Genomic DNA, 12,822 nt, shown 5'->3' on the forward strand with positions numbered 1-12,822 from the left:
CCATTTTTAACAAATCATTAAGTGAGCACGAAAAAATATCACAATGATTGCAAATACTATTATAATTCTTACACATGACAAAAAGAGGCGATTTAACTAATATATTTGTTCTTGCTCTTGGACACTTAAATAAAACGTTTGATCTAGATCATAAATCAAATGTTAATGAACTAATTTCTCTCCTTAATTCTAAACTAACCATGTCAACTCTACAACATAATGTATTATTATCACATCCACGGTTAGGATAGATTCCATCAATTTTAAATATCAGATATTTTATAAGTTTTCTCTGTACGTTTTCAATATCTTTTGTATAACAATTATATATAGGATACCAAACTAAACTGCAATATTCTAATTTTGGACGTACTAGAGAATAGTATAATAATTTTATTGGTGTTATGTTGGTGAAGTTTCTGCAATTCCTAATAATGAAACCGTACATTCTCATAGCTTCAGAAACTTTTTGTTCAATATGCAAATTGAAAGTTAACTTGCAGTCAAAAATGACACCTAAGTCTTTGAGGCTATTACATTTTTCCAAAACAGAGTTCTGAATTATATAGTTAAAGTTAACTGTCGTCAATTTCCTGCAAAACTCACTACTTTACATTTTGCAGAATTTAATAGTAGTTTGTTATTAGTACACCATGTATCAATAGCAGTTAAGTTACGCTGAAGTTCTAAGCAATCGCCAATAGTGTCGATCTTACAGAAAATTTTCAAGTCGTCCGCAAAACACAATTTTTTACAGTTAATTTCTTGAAACAAATCATTAATATAAAGTAAAAATAATAACGGTCCTAGATTGGAGCCTTGCGGAACACCAGACTTAGACAGAATTAAATCTGACTTAAAGCCATTATAGAATACATACTGTCTCCTTCCTATTAAATAACTACCAAAGAATTTAATTAAATTAACAGAAAATCCTAAATTTGATAACTTGGATAATAAATACGGATGAACCACCTTATCAAATGCCTTCGAGAAATCTGTATATACGACATCAATTTGTCCTTGTTCATCTAATACTTCAGAAATAAATTGTGTCATCACTACCAGGTTTGTGACGGTAGATCGTTTATCTATGAATCCGTGTTGAAAAGGTGCAATATAGCCGCGAACACACGGATATATACGATTATACAGAACAATCTCGAAAATCTTTGAGAAGTTACACAACAGAGAGACAGGTCTGTAATTAGATATATCAGATTTAACTCCATTTTTAAATATAGGACATACTTTTGACTCTTTCCATATTTCAGGATATTTTCCAGTTTCCAAAGACAAGTTAAACAGTTTTTGAAGCGGTTTGACAAATATTCGTGTACAATCTTTAACTAGAAATGCTGGAATATTATCTGGACCAGTCGTCATTTTATTTTTTAATCTTTTAAAAGCCTCTAGAATTTCATTTTCTTCAAATTTCAAAAAATTAATGGTTGGTAAATTAAAACCCTGAACGCTGATGTCCTCTGGTTCATTATTGTCAGTAGATACATATACTTTTTCAAAAAATGTTTTAAAAGCGTTGACAATATCCTGGGGATTATCAAAAGTATTTCCCTCATAGCACATTTCACCTGGAATTCGCGATGACTTATTTTTAGTATGTACATAAGACCAAAATGATTTTGTTTCAATGGTAATACTGTCATGAATGTTTTCAATGTAATTGTTATATGCAGTTTTAATTTGCTGTTTAATAACTTTGCGCAATCTTTTAAATTCTATGTGATATATTTCGTTTCCTGTTTTTCTATACTTTTGACGGTTTTTGGCTTTGAGTTTAATATTTTTAATAATATCTGAGTGATACCAATTTGGATACTTATGTTTATAATTTTTTTATACCGGAACATATCTATCAACTATTGTATACAATATATTATAAAATTGCTTTAATGCTATATTTACATCATCGTAATTATCTAAAAAGTCCCAATTAGTTTGTAATAGTTCAGAATACAGAGAAGTGAAATTTGCTTTCCGAAAATTATACATTTTCGAATTAGAATTTGGTAAAAACCTAATTTCCTTTTTTCCCAAATTATTAATCCTTATCATAAGTGCAGGATGATGACCATCTTCTTTAACCAGTGAAGAATCATCATGAATAATATCACATTTCTCTGATGACATTACTAAATCCAACAAACGACCTAAGTTATTAGGCACATCATTGTATTGAACTAAATTAAATAAACTTAAAAAATCTAATACAGTTGATGTTTTTATATCTAATGTGCTTTGATCTACAAACTTGGCTACATTGAAGTCACCTAATATAACAATGGTTTCATTAAATATATCCAGTTGTTCTAAACATTCAAAAAAGTATTCGAAGTCTTCAGAACTTAACTTATCAATAATATAAAGAACTAAAACATAAAACTTTCTATAACCAACACAACATTTTACAGCTAACATATCGATTAGGGGAAACTGTAGATCGTATGTGGATACATCGATAACAGACGATTTAATCTCCGTCTTCAGCGCTAATAAGACGCCTCCCCCAGTGGTTTTATCTACAACATCAAATTTTCGATCCTTTCTATACACATCGTATTGATCAGGAAACAACTCTAGACTGGACACATCCTTGTTCAACCAGGTCTCACTTAAAGCAATAATGTCATATTCACCCTCACTTACACTAGTATAAAACTCTGAAACTTTAGAGTTAAGACCACGTACATTTTGGTAATAACATATAAGTTCACATCCTACAACACTGTCGGGCTCTATTGGTTTAAAGGCACTACCTTGGGTATACCATTCATATACTTGATTTTGAAAGATCCATTTCCACTCGCATTCATTGTAGATACTTGGGTGTGGAAATATCTAGCGACAGGCATCTGTGGCAAGAAACAAAACAGCAGGCAACGAAAGCAACGAGAATATCTGGTTTCCTGAGGGATATAATCTGGCGGAATAAATATATGAGCACCGAAAGCAAAGTCCGCATTTATAAGACATGTGTTAGACCCGTACTGACATACGCAGCTGAGACAAGGGCCGAGACAACAAAGACCAAACAAATAATGAGAACAACAGAGATGAAAACCTTAAGATCCATAAAAGGTATCACACTCATAGATAGAATACGAAACGAAGACACATTTAGAGAGCTAGGCGTTCAAGACATAGTGAGATGGACAAGAGCGCGATGACGCATGTGGAGAGACCACGTAGATCGGATGGACCCCGAACGTATGGCGCAATGGGAGAAGACCCAGAGGCCCAACATCAAGCGACCCATAGGAAACCCAAAGCGACCCAAAAAAGATGGTACGAGAGCTGGAACTCCGGATCGCAGCAGAGACTGTAATAGAAGAAACAGGACATAGTCCTATTACACGAAGAAGTAGAAGAAGAGAAGATAGAGATTCTGACCAATAGAAAGCTACAGAAATAAAAATTACAGCGAAAATTACACTCACCCATTTGTCTACTCTACAATTATCGCTTGATTACATCAGCGATTATTTCATTCATAGGAGATTCTGACCAATAGAAAGCTACAGAAATAAAAATTAAAGTGATAATTTTTGATAATTATATTACGTCAACATTACGTAATAATATATATTACGTCAGATGCCCTTCGTTGCTACGAAAAAATACATTCAGTGACATTAATGACAATTACTGTTTTAAAAGTTATAAAAGTGATAACTTTCAACCGTCAAATATTTATAACGACTGTGTGTTTAACTGTAGTAATTTGTACTTACATAAATAAATTACACTAAAATTTTGGTTTTGAACAGTTTTATTCATGAAATAATCGCAGCAAATTGCACTCGATCTCTAAAATTATTATCGAATTGTTTCCCTCGTGTCACTTTGACATAATTTCGCTTCCCTACGGGTCGTGAAATTAAAACTGTCAAAGTGTCACTCGATAAAAAAAATTCGATAATTTTAGAGCTCTTGTGCAATTACTACTGATAATTGCATAGTAGAAATCGAAAATTTCACTGTCATGTTTTTAATTGTTGAATTTTACAACCACATGCTAACAACAGCTTTGTTTATTTAATGTGTCAGTTTGGCATTTCACATATTTGCAAACATCTAAAGGAATCGGGAAATAATGAAACATTTATTATAACTGTGCCCAGGGCCGGCGATAACGGGCCTGCAAGGGATGCACTGCAGGCGGGTGCCCCTGTTTGGGGGGCGCCAGAATGAGCTTTTATCTGCTTGTGTTATGCAAAATACTTAAATAGCAAAATTAATTTTTTAAATGTGGTTTAAATTCGTCAACATACCCTAATCTGTTTTTGTTTATTTTTGCATATCACACATGTAAAATATACAAAAATATGCAATGCCGCATAGAAATGAATGATTTCTAGTAAAATAAACAAGATTCTGATACTGTTTTCTTGCCGCCTGTCTAATTTAAATTTTATGTACCTATTAATAGGTACCAAGCTAAGTATTAATCCCATATAAAAACAAAAACGCCGTCCACACTCTCGCCGAAGTCGATCGAGGTTCAACAAGGACGAGAGTGTAGACGGCCACCTTGTCTAACTTTGCCTAACTTCGTTCTACTTCCGAAATCTGTCGGTCTGGCGCGTCCGAGTCAAAATTTATCTTTGTCGGTATCGCACTGAATGTGTTCCTCGCGAGGTAGAACGAGTGTGTAGAGAGGCACTTCGGATTTCGGTCAACTTTGGCGAAGTAACTTCGCCGAGAGTGTGGAGCCCGTTTAAAGTCCGCACTTCACTCTCGCCGAAGTCGATCTAGGTTCAACAAGTACAGGAGTGTAGACGGCCACCTTGTGTAACTTTGCCTGACTTCGTTCTACTTCCATTCTCTGTCGGTCTGGTCAAAGGGATCTGGCGGTATCGTACCGATCTTTGTCGGTATCGCACTTCGAACGAGTGTGTAGAGAGGGTACTTCGGACTTCGGTCAACTTTGGCGAAGTAACTTCGCCGAGAGTGTGGAGCCCGTTTAAAATAAACATTTTACAAAAAATCTAGTTTAGAGCTCTTTAGATTTGGTATTATTTCATGTGATTATAATACAGGATAGTTTGTCAGGTGTACTCTGCAGTTAAAAAATCTAGTGTTGTATTCAATTAATATAAAATTATATTTGTTAAGTACTCAGTACTATTATTAAAGTACGGTTTCACATTACTGCAGAAGCATAATCTTGAGGTTTAAAGTTAATATTTTCATTTAGTTAAAAATAACAGTGGATTCAAAACAATATCTGGGGTACAAATCGAAAAAGTAAAGCTGAAAAAGAAGAAATGACAAAAAAAAACAATCTTAATTCTCTTAAAAAAGCAAATTTCTTTAAAAAAAAAGCAAATTTCTTAAAAAAGTTAAAGTGAAGTGGTTTTGTCAGATGATGGGCCCAATAAAACTGTAACCGACCTTTATTTTCCGTAGATATTTGCGGATAGCGGGACACCGACTTCAGTCGGTGCCTCGTTGCTCGGAACACACATTTTTAGAACACAAGTCCAAAATCAAGCCATTAATGGGGGAAAAGCTCTTCTATCTACCCCTAAAATCAGGTGGTATAACCACATAAAGTAATACACACAATGTCCCATTACCCAGGACATCCAAGAACCCAAGGTAACGTTCAGTATAAAGCCTCTTCATTCGTTATTTACTGCGATGGGGAGGGGAGGTGGTATAGCTTGAGGGTCAGATAGATACCACTCCAGGTTTTGGGCGGTCAGATAGGTACCACTCCAGGTTACGCAGTCTCACTTCACTGTTCCATTAGAACATACATAATCTCCCTGAGGCTGGGGTTGTATGAGTATCTGTGTGTATGTGTGTGTGTCGGGGGGGGGGGGGCGCCAGTGCTAGTTTTGCAGGCGGGCACCTTATACCCTAGCGCCGGCACTGACTGTGCCTTTAATAATTATTAGTTTTTTTAAGATTGGGTTTTGTTGTATTGTTAAATAAATTGTTTAGAAAATTATTATTTCTTCATTTGATAGTTTCACTTTCTTCTAGTAAATTTTTTCCCTAAATTACACTCGTGCATCAAAATAATCATATAATTTAGCTTTCCAGTGTATTGCCTTTTTAAAAACTACTTTCGTTTATTTTCACATTTTGGCGAAAGAGCCCTCCTCCTTCGGAGTCGGGTTCTTTCACCAAAATATGAAAATGAACTCTAGTAGTTTTTAGGCAATGCGCTTTCAAGCAATATTATCGACAATTTTGATGCACTTGAGTAATTACCTCCGATTATTTTTTGATGATTTTAACTTCCAATCGTATAGTAAGATATTTGATCACGTGTATAATTCTGTCCAATCAGATTAAAATTATACTGAGAATTATCTACTGTAGAAAATTACCGATAGAATTTTTTAAGTAAATTGTTTCTGTTTAATGGCAACCAGTTTCCTAGTTTTGACAACTGTCACATTTAAGAAATTATCCATAATATACGTATTAAAAAATAATCTTACGAATATCACACGACAGTAAGAATAAATAAGAAAATAATGCTTCATTTTTACTCAAATTTGTTGTCATTTGGCAATAGCCACTCGAGCCCTGCGGGCTCTCGTGTCTATTGCCAGACAACAAATTTTCGAAAAACTGTCGCATTATTTTCAATTTATTCTCACTCTCTTGTAATATTATATCCGATAATTTTTGATAATATCCCGTCGTCAAGTTTTACCTCAGATGCCCTTCGTTGCTACGAAAAAATGAACATTCAGTGACATTAATGACAATTCATGTTTTACAACCTCCCAGGCAACCAAACGACGTTTTTATAACGTAGATAACACGTCATAAAAATGACCAATTGACGTGTTTCTATGACGTAGTACTGACGTTGAATATCACGTGTATTTGTCTCATCGATTTGACGTTATAATTGTGACGATTTTAAAACGTAATCGTATCTACGTTTTTTTGACGTCGAGATCGTGACGATTTTCAAACGTTTAAAAGATGACGACCTTCATACGTCGGTAAAATCACGTCTTTAATACTTTCAAAAAGTGACCTCTTTCAGATGTTTCAAAATAGTATAAAAAATAGGTAACATGAAACCTATAGGCCTACTTCACATGTATCGAAGATATACTACCACTTGTTTAAGATCGCTTGTGCGCTAGAAGCAACATTGGTTCTGCATGATTGTACCAGCCCTCACGATAGAATTTTCACTAGTTGTATATACCTACTTACTGTGTTAAAACTGAAACAACATATATGTATATCAAACTAATAAATAATTTATTAACAAATTATCCAGCATAATTAATATCTTAATTTAACGCTGTCTTAATATCTTCATTTAACGCTTAATTAAAAACAAATAAACATAACCTCAAGTAGTTGTCAAGAAAAATTACTGCATTCAACTAACTCACTGAGCAAAAACGCATAAAAATATCCTAATTAACACGTTTCTTCAACTAAATATCTAAATGAAAAGTCTTATTTTATCACACAAGACACAAACCGCGTAAACAATAAATTATGAGAAATTTCTTATGAACATTTTAGCGTTATACCTAAACGAAATTGTTTGGAGTCAATACAAACAAGCAAGCTCCTCCCAATTTTGTGACGTCAGACTTAGGCTGTCTGAAATTAAAACGTTTTTTAAACGTAATTTTAACGTCATTAATCTTACGTATTTAAAATCATCTACAAAAGAAGTCTATATGACGTAATGTTCAAACACGTGTTATATTCAACCAAAAACTGACGTTTCCTCAACGTTATATGACGTCACTTGGTTGCCTGGGCTATCAAAGAGAACACCACTAACAGGTTTAGAAAATATTCAAGCGAAGATATCAATAAAATATTAGTTGAAATGATTTAAAAAAACAGTTTTATTCATGAAATAATCTCAGCGAATTACACTCGACCTCTAAAATTATCGACTTGTTGCCCTCGTAACACTTTGACCTAATTTCACTCCCCTTCGGGTCGTGAGATTAAAACTGTCAAAGTGTCAACTCGGGAAACAAATCGATAAGTTTAGACCTCTCGTGCAATTACTACTGTAGGGGAGTGCACATAGATTTTCACTTCGGAAAAAATCAAACAAGATAGAACTTTTTGTAATTTCATTAAGAAATGTTTAATAAACAACATATCAAAAAGTTCTACTCGAGAAGTGGGTGCTTCATTTTTTTATTAAACAAATGAACTGCGAAATTACATGTTTTTTTTTAAATAACTCCGAAAATATAAATTTTAGAAAAAAACTGACTTGACCATTGAAAAATTCAGGAAATTTTACAAAAAAAACCTTATATAAATAATTTTCTAAAATTAAATTTGTATCTTCTATAATTTTTTATTTATAACGCTAAAGTCACCTTTCTCACAAACATTGGCGCACTGTAAACTAGCGTACGGCGAAGTGCGTTATTTTAATGTAATTCTTTAACTAATGGATCAAATGAAAGTTTACAAATTGAACATGAAAGAAGAATAATTAAGCTATCTTATGGTTATAATAAAAAGAAATAAAATGTATGGGCATAAGTACGGTGGTGGCGGAAAATGAGCCTTACATGAATTTTGTTTAAAAATTATTTAAAAATGTGTAACTAATACAATTTTTCTTATAAAACCCTCAATTTTGCACAACTAACCTTTCAAGCATCTTACTAAATAATGTTTCATTAAAAAAAATCTCAAAAATTTAATTCAAATGATATGACGTCTCAAAAAATGTAATTTTTGAAATCTTCATAATTTTACATAATTACCACCACTTTAAGACGGTATTACTCAAGTTTGAATAGATCTATTACAGTTTTATACCTAAGTGCTTTTTTAAAGCTTAGGATGTAATCTTTAAAATACAGTATATTATTTTACTTTAGAAATGAAGTAGACTATTTCTTTTTGAGAAAATTAAGAAAGATAACAAAAATGTAATGCAAAAACCGAAAATTACCATCTAAAAAATGTTTATACAAAGTGATCAAAACTGTTTTCTGTAAAACTTACCTACCTAAAATACATTTAATAATAAGCTTCAACAATAATAAATGTTCAGCAAAAAAATTTTTTTAGCTCTTATACAGTATGTCTGCGTAACTTGGAACCTAATGATAACTTTTTTATTATCAGTTTTACGAAAAAAAGTTATTCTTTATAAAATACTCTGCATCGTATATAATCTAAGATCCAATCATCAAATATCAAATAATTAATTTTATACCAGGTATGTAAAAAAATATGAATTTCACTTAATAAAGTACCGTTACATTTCACAATATCGAAAATTGTTATTAAGAAAAGTTGTTTGGAATTAAAAAATTTGTTTTAGTGTTCAATTACGTCCTTCTAATTAAAATATTGTGAATAATAAAGGCACTTAACTCTTAAGAAAAATTCATATTTTTTACATACCTCGTATAAAATTAAAAAAGTTTGATATCTGATTGTTGTATCTTATATTTTAGACCAGGGAGAGCATTTTATGAAGAATAACTTATTCTCGTAAAAGTGATAATAAAATAGTTATCATAATTATAATAAAATGATGATGAGTATCCGTAATTTGAGAAAAAATTGAAATTTTTTTTTTCGATTAGAATGATGTAATTGTTTATTTAAACATAGTTTTTAATTTCAAACAACTTTTCATAATAGCATTTTTTGATATTCTAGAATATAAAGGTATGGTATATTTAACAGTAAATGGTTGAGTTCAATTAGTTACCACTATAAACATCCTGGATTAACCGATAATAGTATAAAAGGCCCGGTTTCAGGTAAAATTTATTTCAGGCTTTATTATGGGAGTACCGTCTAGTCAGTGTTAATTGTCAAAAGACCAACTCTGGCTACCTCGGTTGCTTATCGCTCCGGGTGGGTCTTAACAATGGGCCAGGTCAGATAAATTTAATAATATTTACGACCGCACTAATTAAACTCAACCATTTACTGTTGAACAAACCATACTTTATTCTTTAACGAAATTCATATTTTTGACATAACTCGTATAAAATTGATAAAATTTGATATCTGATGGTTGAATTTTAGAATTTTGACTATCCAGAGCATTTTATGAAGAATAACTTTTTTTCGTAAAATTGATAATAAAAAAGTTTTCCATGTGGTTTCTAGCTACGCAGAAATACTGTATAAGAGCTTCTGTCCCTTCTGTATAAGAATTTTCAAATTGTAATGCCATATTCGGATTCAGCATAATCAAAAACGAAATAGAAACATATTTGATCAAAGCAAAATGATGAATTTAACGATATTTGTTTTAAAATTATTTATACAAAACAATAATTGTTATTGTTTAAACAATTAATAAACAATTAGCGGCCAAATCTGCGAGTAGAACTTTTTACTTTAACATGTATATAAACTAACAAAGAAAGTTTTAAAAAAATATAAGCTTGTTTGAATTTTTCCGAAACAATGCATGTTTTCGTTCTAATTGCACTCCCCTATGATAATTTTGCTATTCGGGGCTGAGACCAAACAAAATAAAAGTTACGTATTAATATAGTAATCTCTAATACCTACATGTTATATATTAATATGAATCCCTACATAATATCATAACTAACTGATGACGTCGTAATATCACGCCTCTGCTTTGGTTAAGAAACTGAAACTCACTACTCAAATGGATGATTTATCAGCAATGCATACTAATGCCTGACGATATTAATTTGTCATTTTTAGTTCACAACGACGAAGTCGTTAGTTTAGGGATGAATTTTCGAAATGTAAACAAATAAATTATTCATAGTTGAGAGGTAAATGCGCCAGACGAAACTTGAGGTTTCTAAATTGCTTTTGTACAGAAACTTGCATACACAGTACAAAAGAGTTGAAGTTTATCATTAATTTTACAGGAAAAATACGTAAAATTTAAAATTAATCGTAAAATACAAAGTGCACCAAAGAATTTTGTAAGAACTTTGTATGATGTGGTTACCTATAGTCAAAGAGGAAGTCAATAGAAAGAAAATACCTACCACGATTAGTAAGTAACATATCGAATTAGTACAAATTTTATATTTTAGTATTACTTATTGTATATATATATATATATATATATATATATATATATATATATATATATATATATATGTATTATTGATATTTTTGTTATAATTTAAACATATTAAAGTCAGAATTTGGTATTAGTTTTTTGAAAGTAAATTAAATGTAAGACCAAATACTTAAGATGTCGGGATAGTATCACGAGGTTTTTTTCCTGGTTTTCCCTCGTGATTTACTATGGAATCTCTAACGCGAGAATTTTACTGTCATCGTTGCATTTGGTTGTCTTTTTAAAGACAGATCACATGCTATGATTTTTTTGTGACGGATATTCTTGAGTTAGGATTGATTTCATGTAATCGAATGAACTATATTTTAGTAAAGTCGTCCCAGGAATGCAACTCATGAATATTATCGATATCATTTTAAAGCCTTCAACTTTAAAATGTATAATATACGTCTGAATTGCCAATATAAATGAGTCAGATTAAATAAATGTTTAGAAGATTTTTGTTTATTTTAGTAGTATTTTGTATTTTGACAACGAAACCCGATTTGGGCTTCGAAACGTTAATAAAATTATTTTTTCGATTTAATTGTGGCTTATTTTCCATCTAAATAGTTCACACCTAACAGTGGTGTATTATTTTTATCATTTTTATTTTTATAAAAAATGATTACATAGAAAAAAATCACAAAACAAATAACGTTTGGTTCATCACATGGCCAAAATCGCTTAGATACTTTTTAATCTCAAACGTTACTGACCTACAAACGGTTTTAATAAATTCAAAACTAACGTTGCACTTATATTTGTGCCCGTCCAACACACAGCTGTCGGACACCGAAGACAATAACCTTAATTCCATCAAGCTGGAAATCTGCACCAACAGGTTGTTATTAAATCCCATTTTATTATCTTTCTCGTCCAGGATGGAGTAGAAAATGGCCAACAATCTGTCGAAAACAAACGGCTTAGGGCCCAGTTGAGTGTTTAATTGTTCGCTAACTTGGCTTTTCAATTTCATATCTTTCAACTTCTTTCTCTGTTTACCATGATATTTCATGAAAAGTCTCTTATCGTCTTTGGCAGGATTGTAGCTAGCCAGATAGGCTGCTATAAGCAGGTATTTAGCATAAAACGGTAATTCTAATGAGGGCATGGATTTTTCTTTGGCAGAAGTAGCTGGTTTAGTTGTGTCGATTCTTAAGTAGAGCATTTCTAGCGACGGTTTCAACGCAGGTGCTATATTTCTCCATAAGCCCATAGAGTCTTCTAGAGCAAGTTACTTTTTGAAAGCAGGTTCACAGTATTTCACAAAATTGATTCGAGACATGTATCGGAGCTCAGACAAGTCTTTACAATTTACAAGCTCTATAAAATGTCGACAAGCAGAGGTTTAAGTAGTTTTTATAAAAGTTTAAATGAAAGTCCAAAATCTGGTCAAAGTGTTGGCAAATAAACGTTTTAGGATCCTCAACTCAAAGTCTAAAGAAATTATTTCTAACAGATCGTTTTTGTTGTACTGTCGAAAATGTATCTTTAAAGGCTCGATTCCCCCTGATTTCGTATAATATTTTTCAAACAGGATCTCCGATATCATCACAACTACTAACGAAATTCCAGTGAGTTATTTTAGTCTCAAAAAACAAGGCAGTAGATTATGTTCCATATTTCTGAGCTCATCGGCATTGTCCAAAACCAAAACCAAACCGTCTAGATTCCTTTCCTCGTTGCATTTCTCCACGTTGTATAAAAAGTCCATCATGTTGTAATAAAATAAGTGAGATCCAAGTGTC

At 32.1% G+C, this 12,822-nt stretch overlaps 1 pseudogene; it reads right to left on the reverse strand.

Annotated features, from left to right (window-relative positions):
* Nucleotides 1–1,857: 1,857 nt before the first annotated feature.
* Nucleotides 1,858–12,791, reverse strand: LOC126882723 (uncharacterized; annotated as a pseudogene).
* Between the last annotated feature and the right edge of the window lie 31 nt (nt 12,792–12,822).

This window comes from Diabrotica virgifera, chromosome 3 (genome assembly GCF_917563875.1).
Source record: "Diabrotica virgifera virgifera chromosome 3, PGI_DIABVI_V3a".
NCBI classification, from domain to species: Eukaryota; Metazoa; Arthropoda; class Insecta; order Coleoptera; family Chrysomelidae; genus Diabrotica; species Diabrotica virgifera.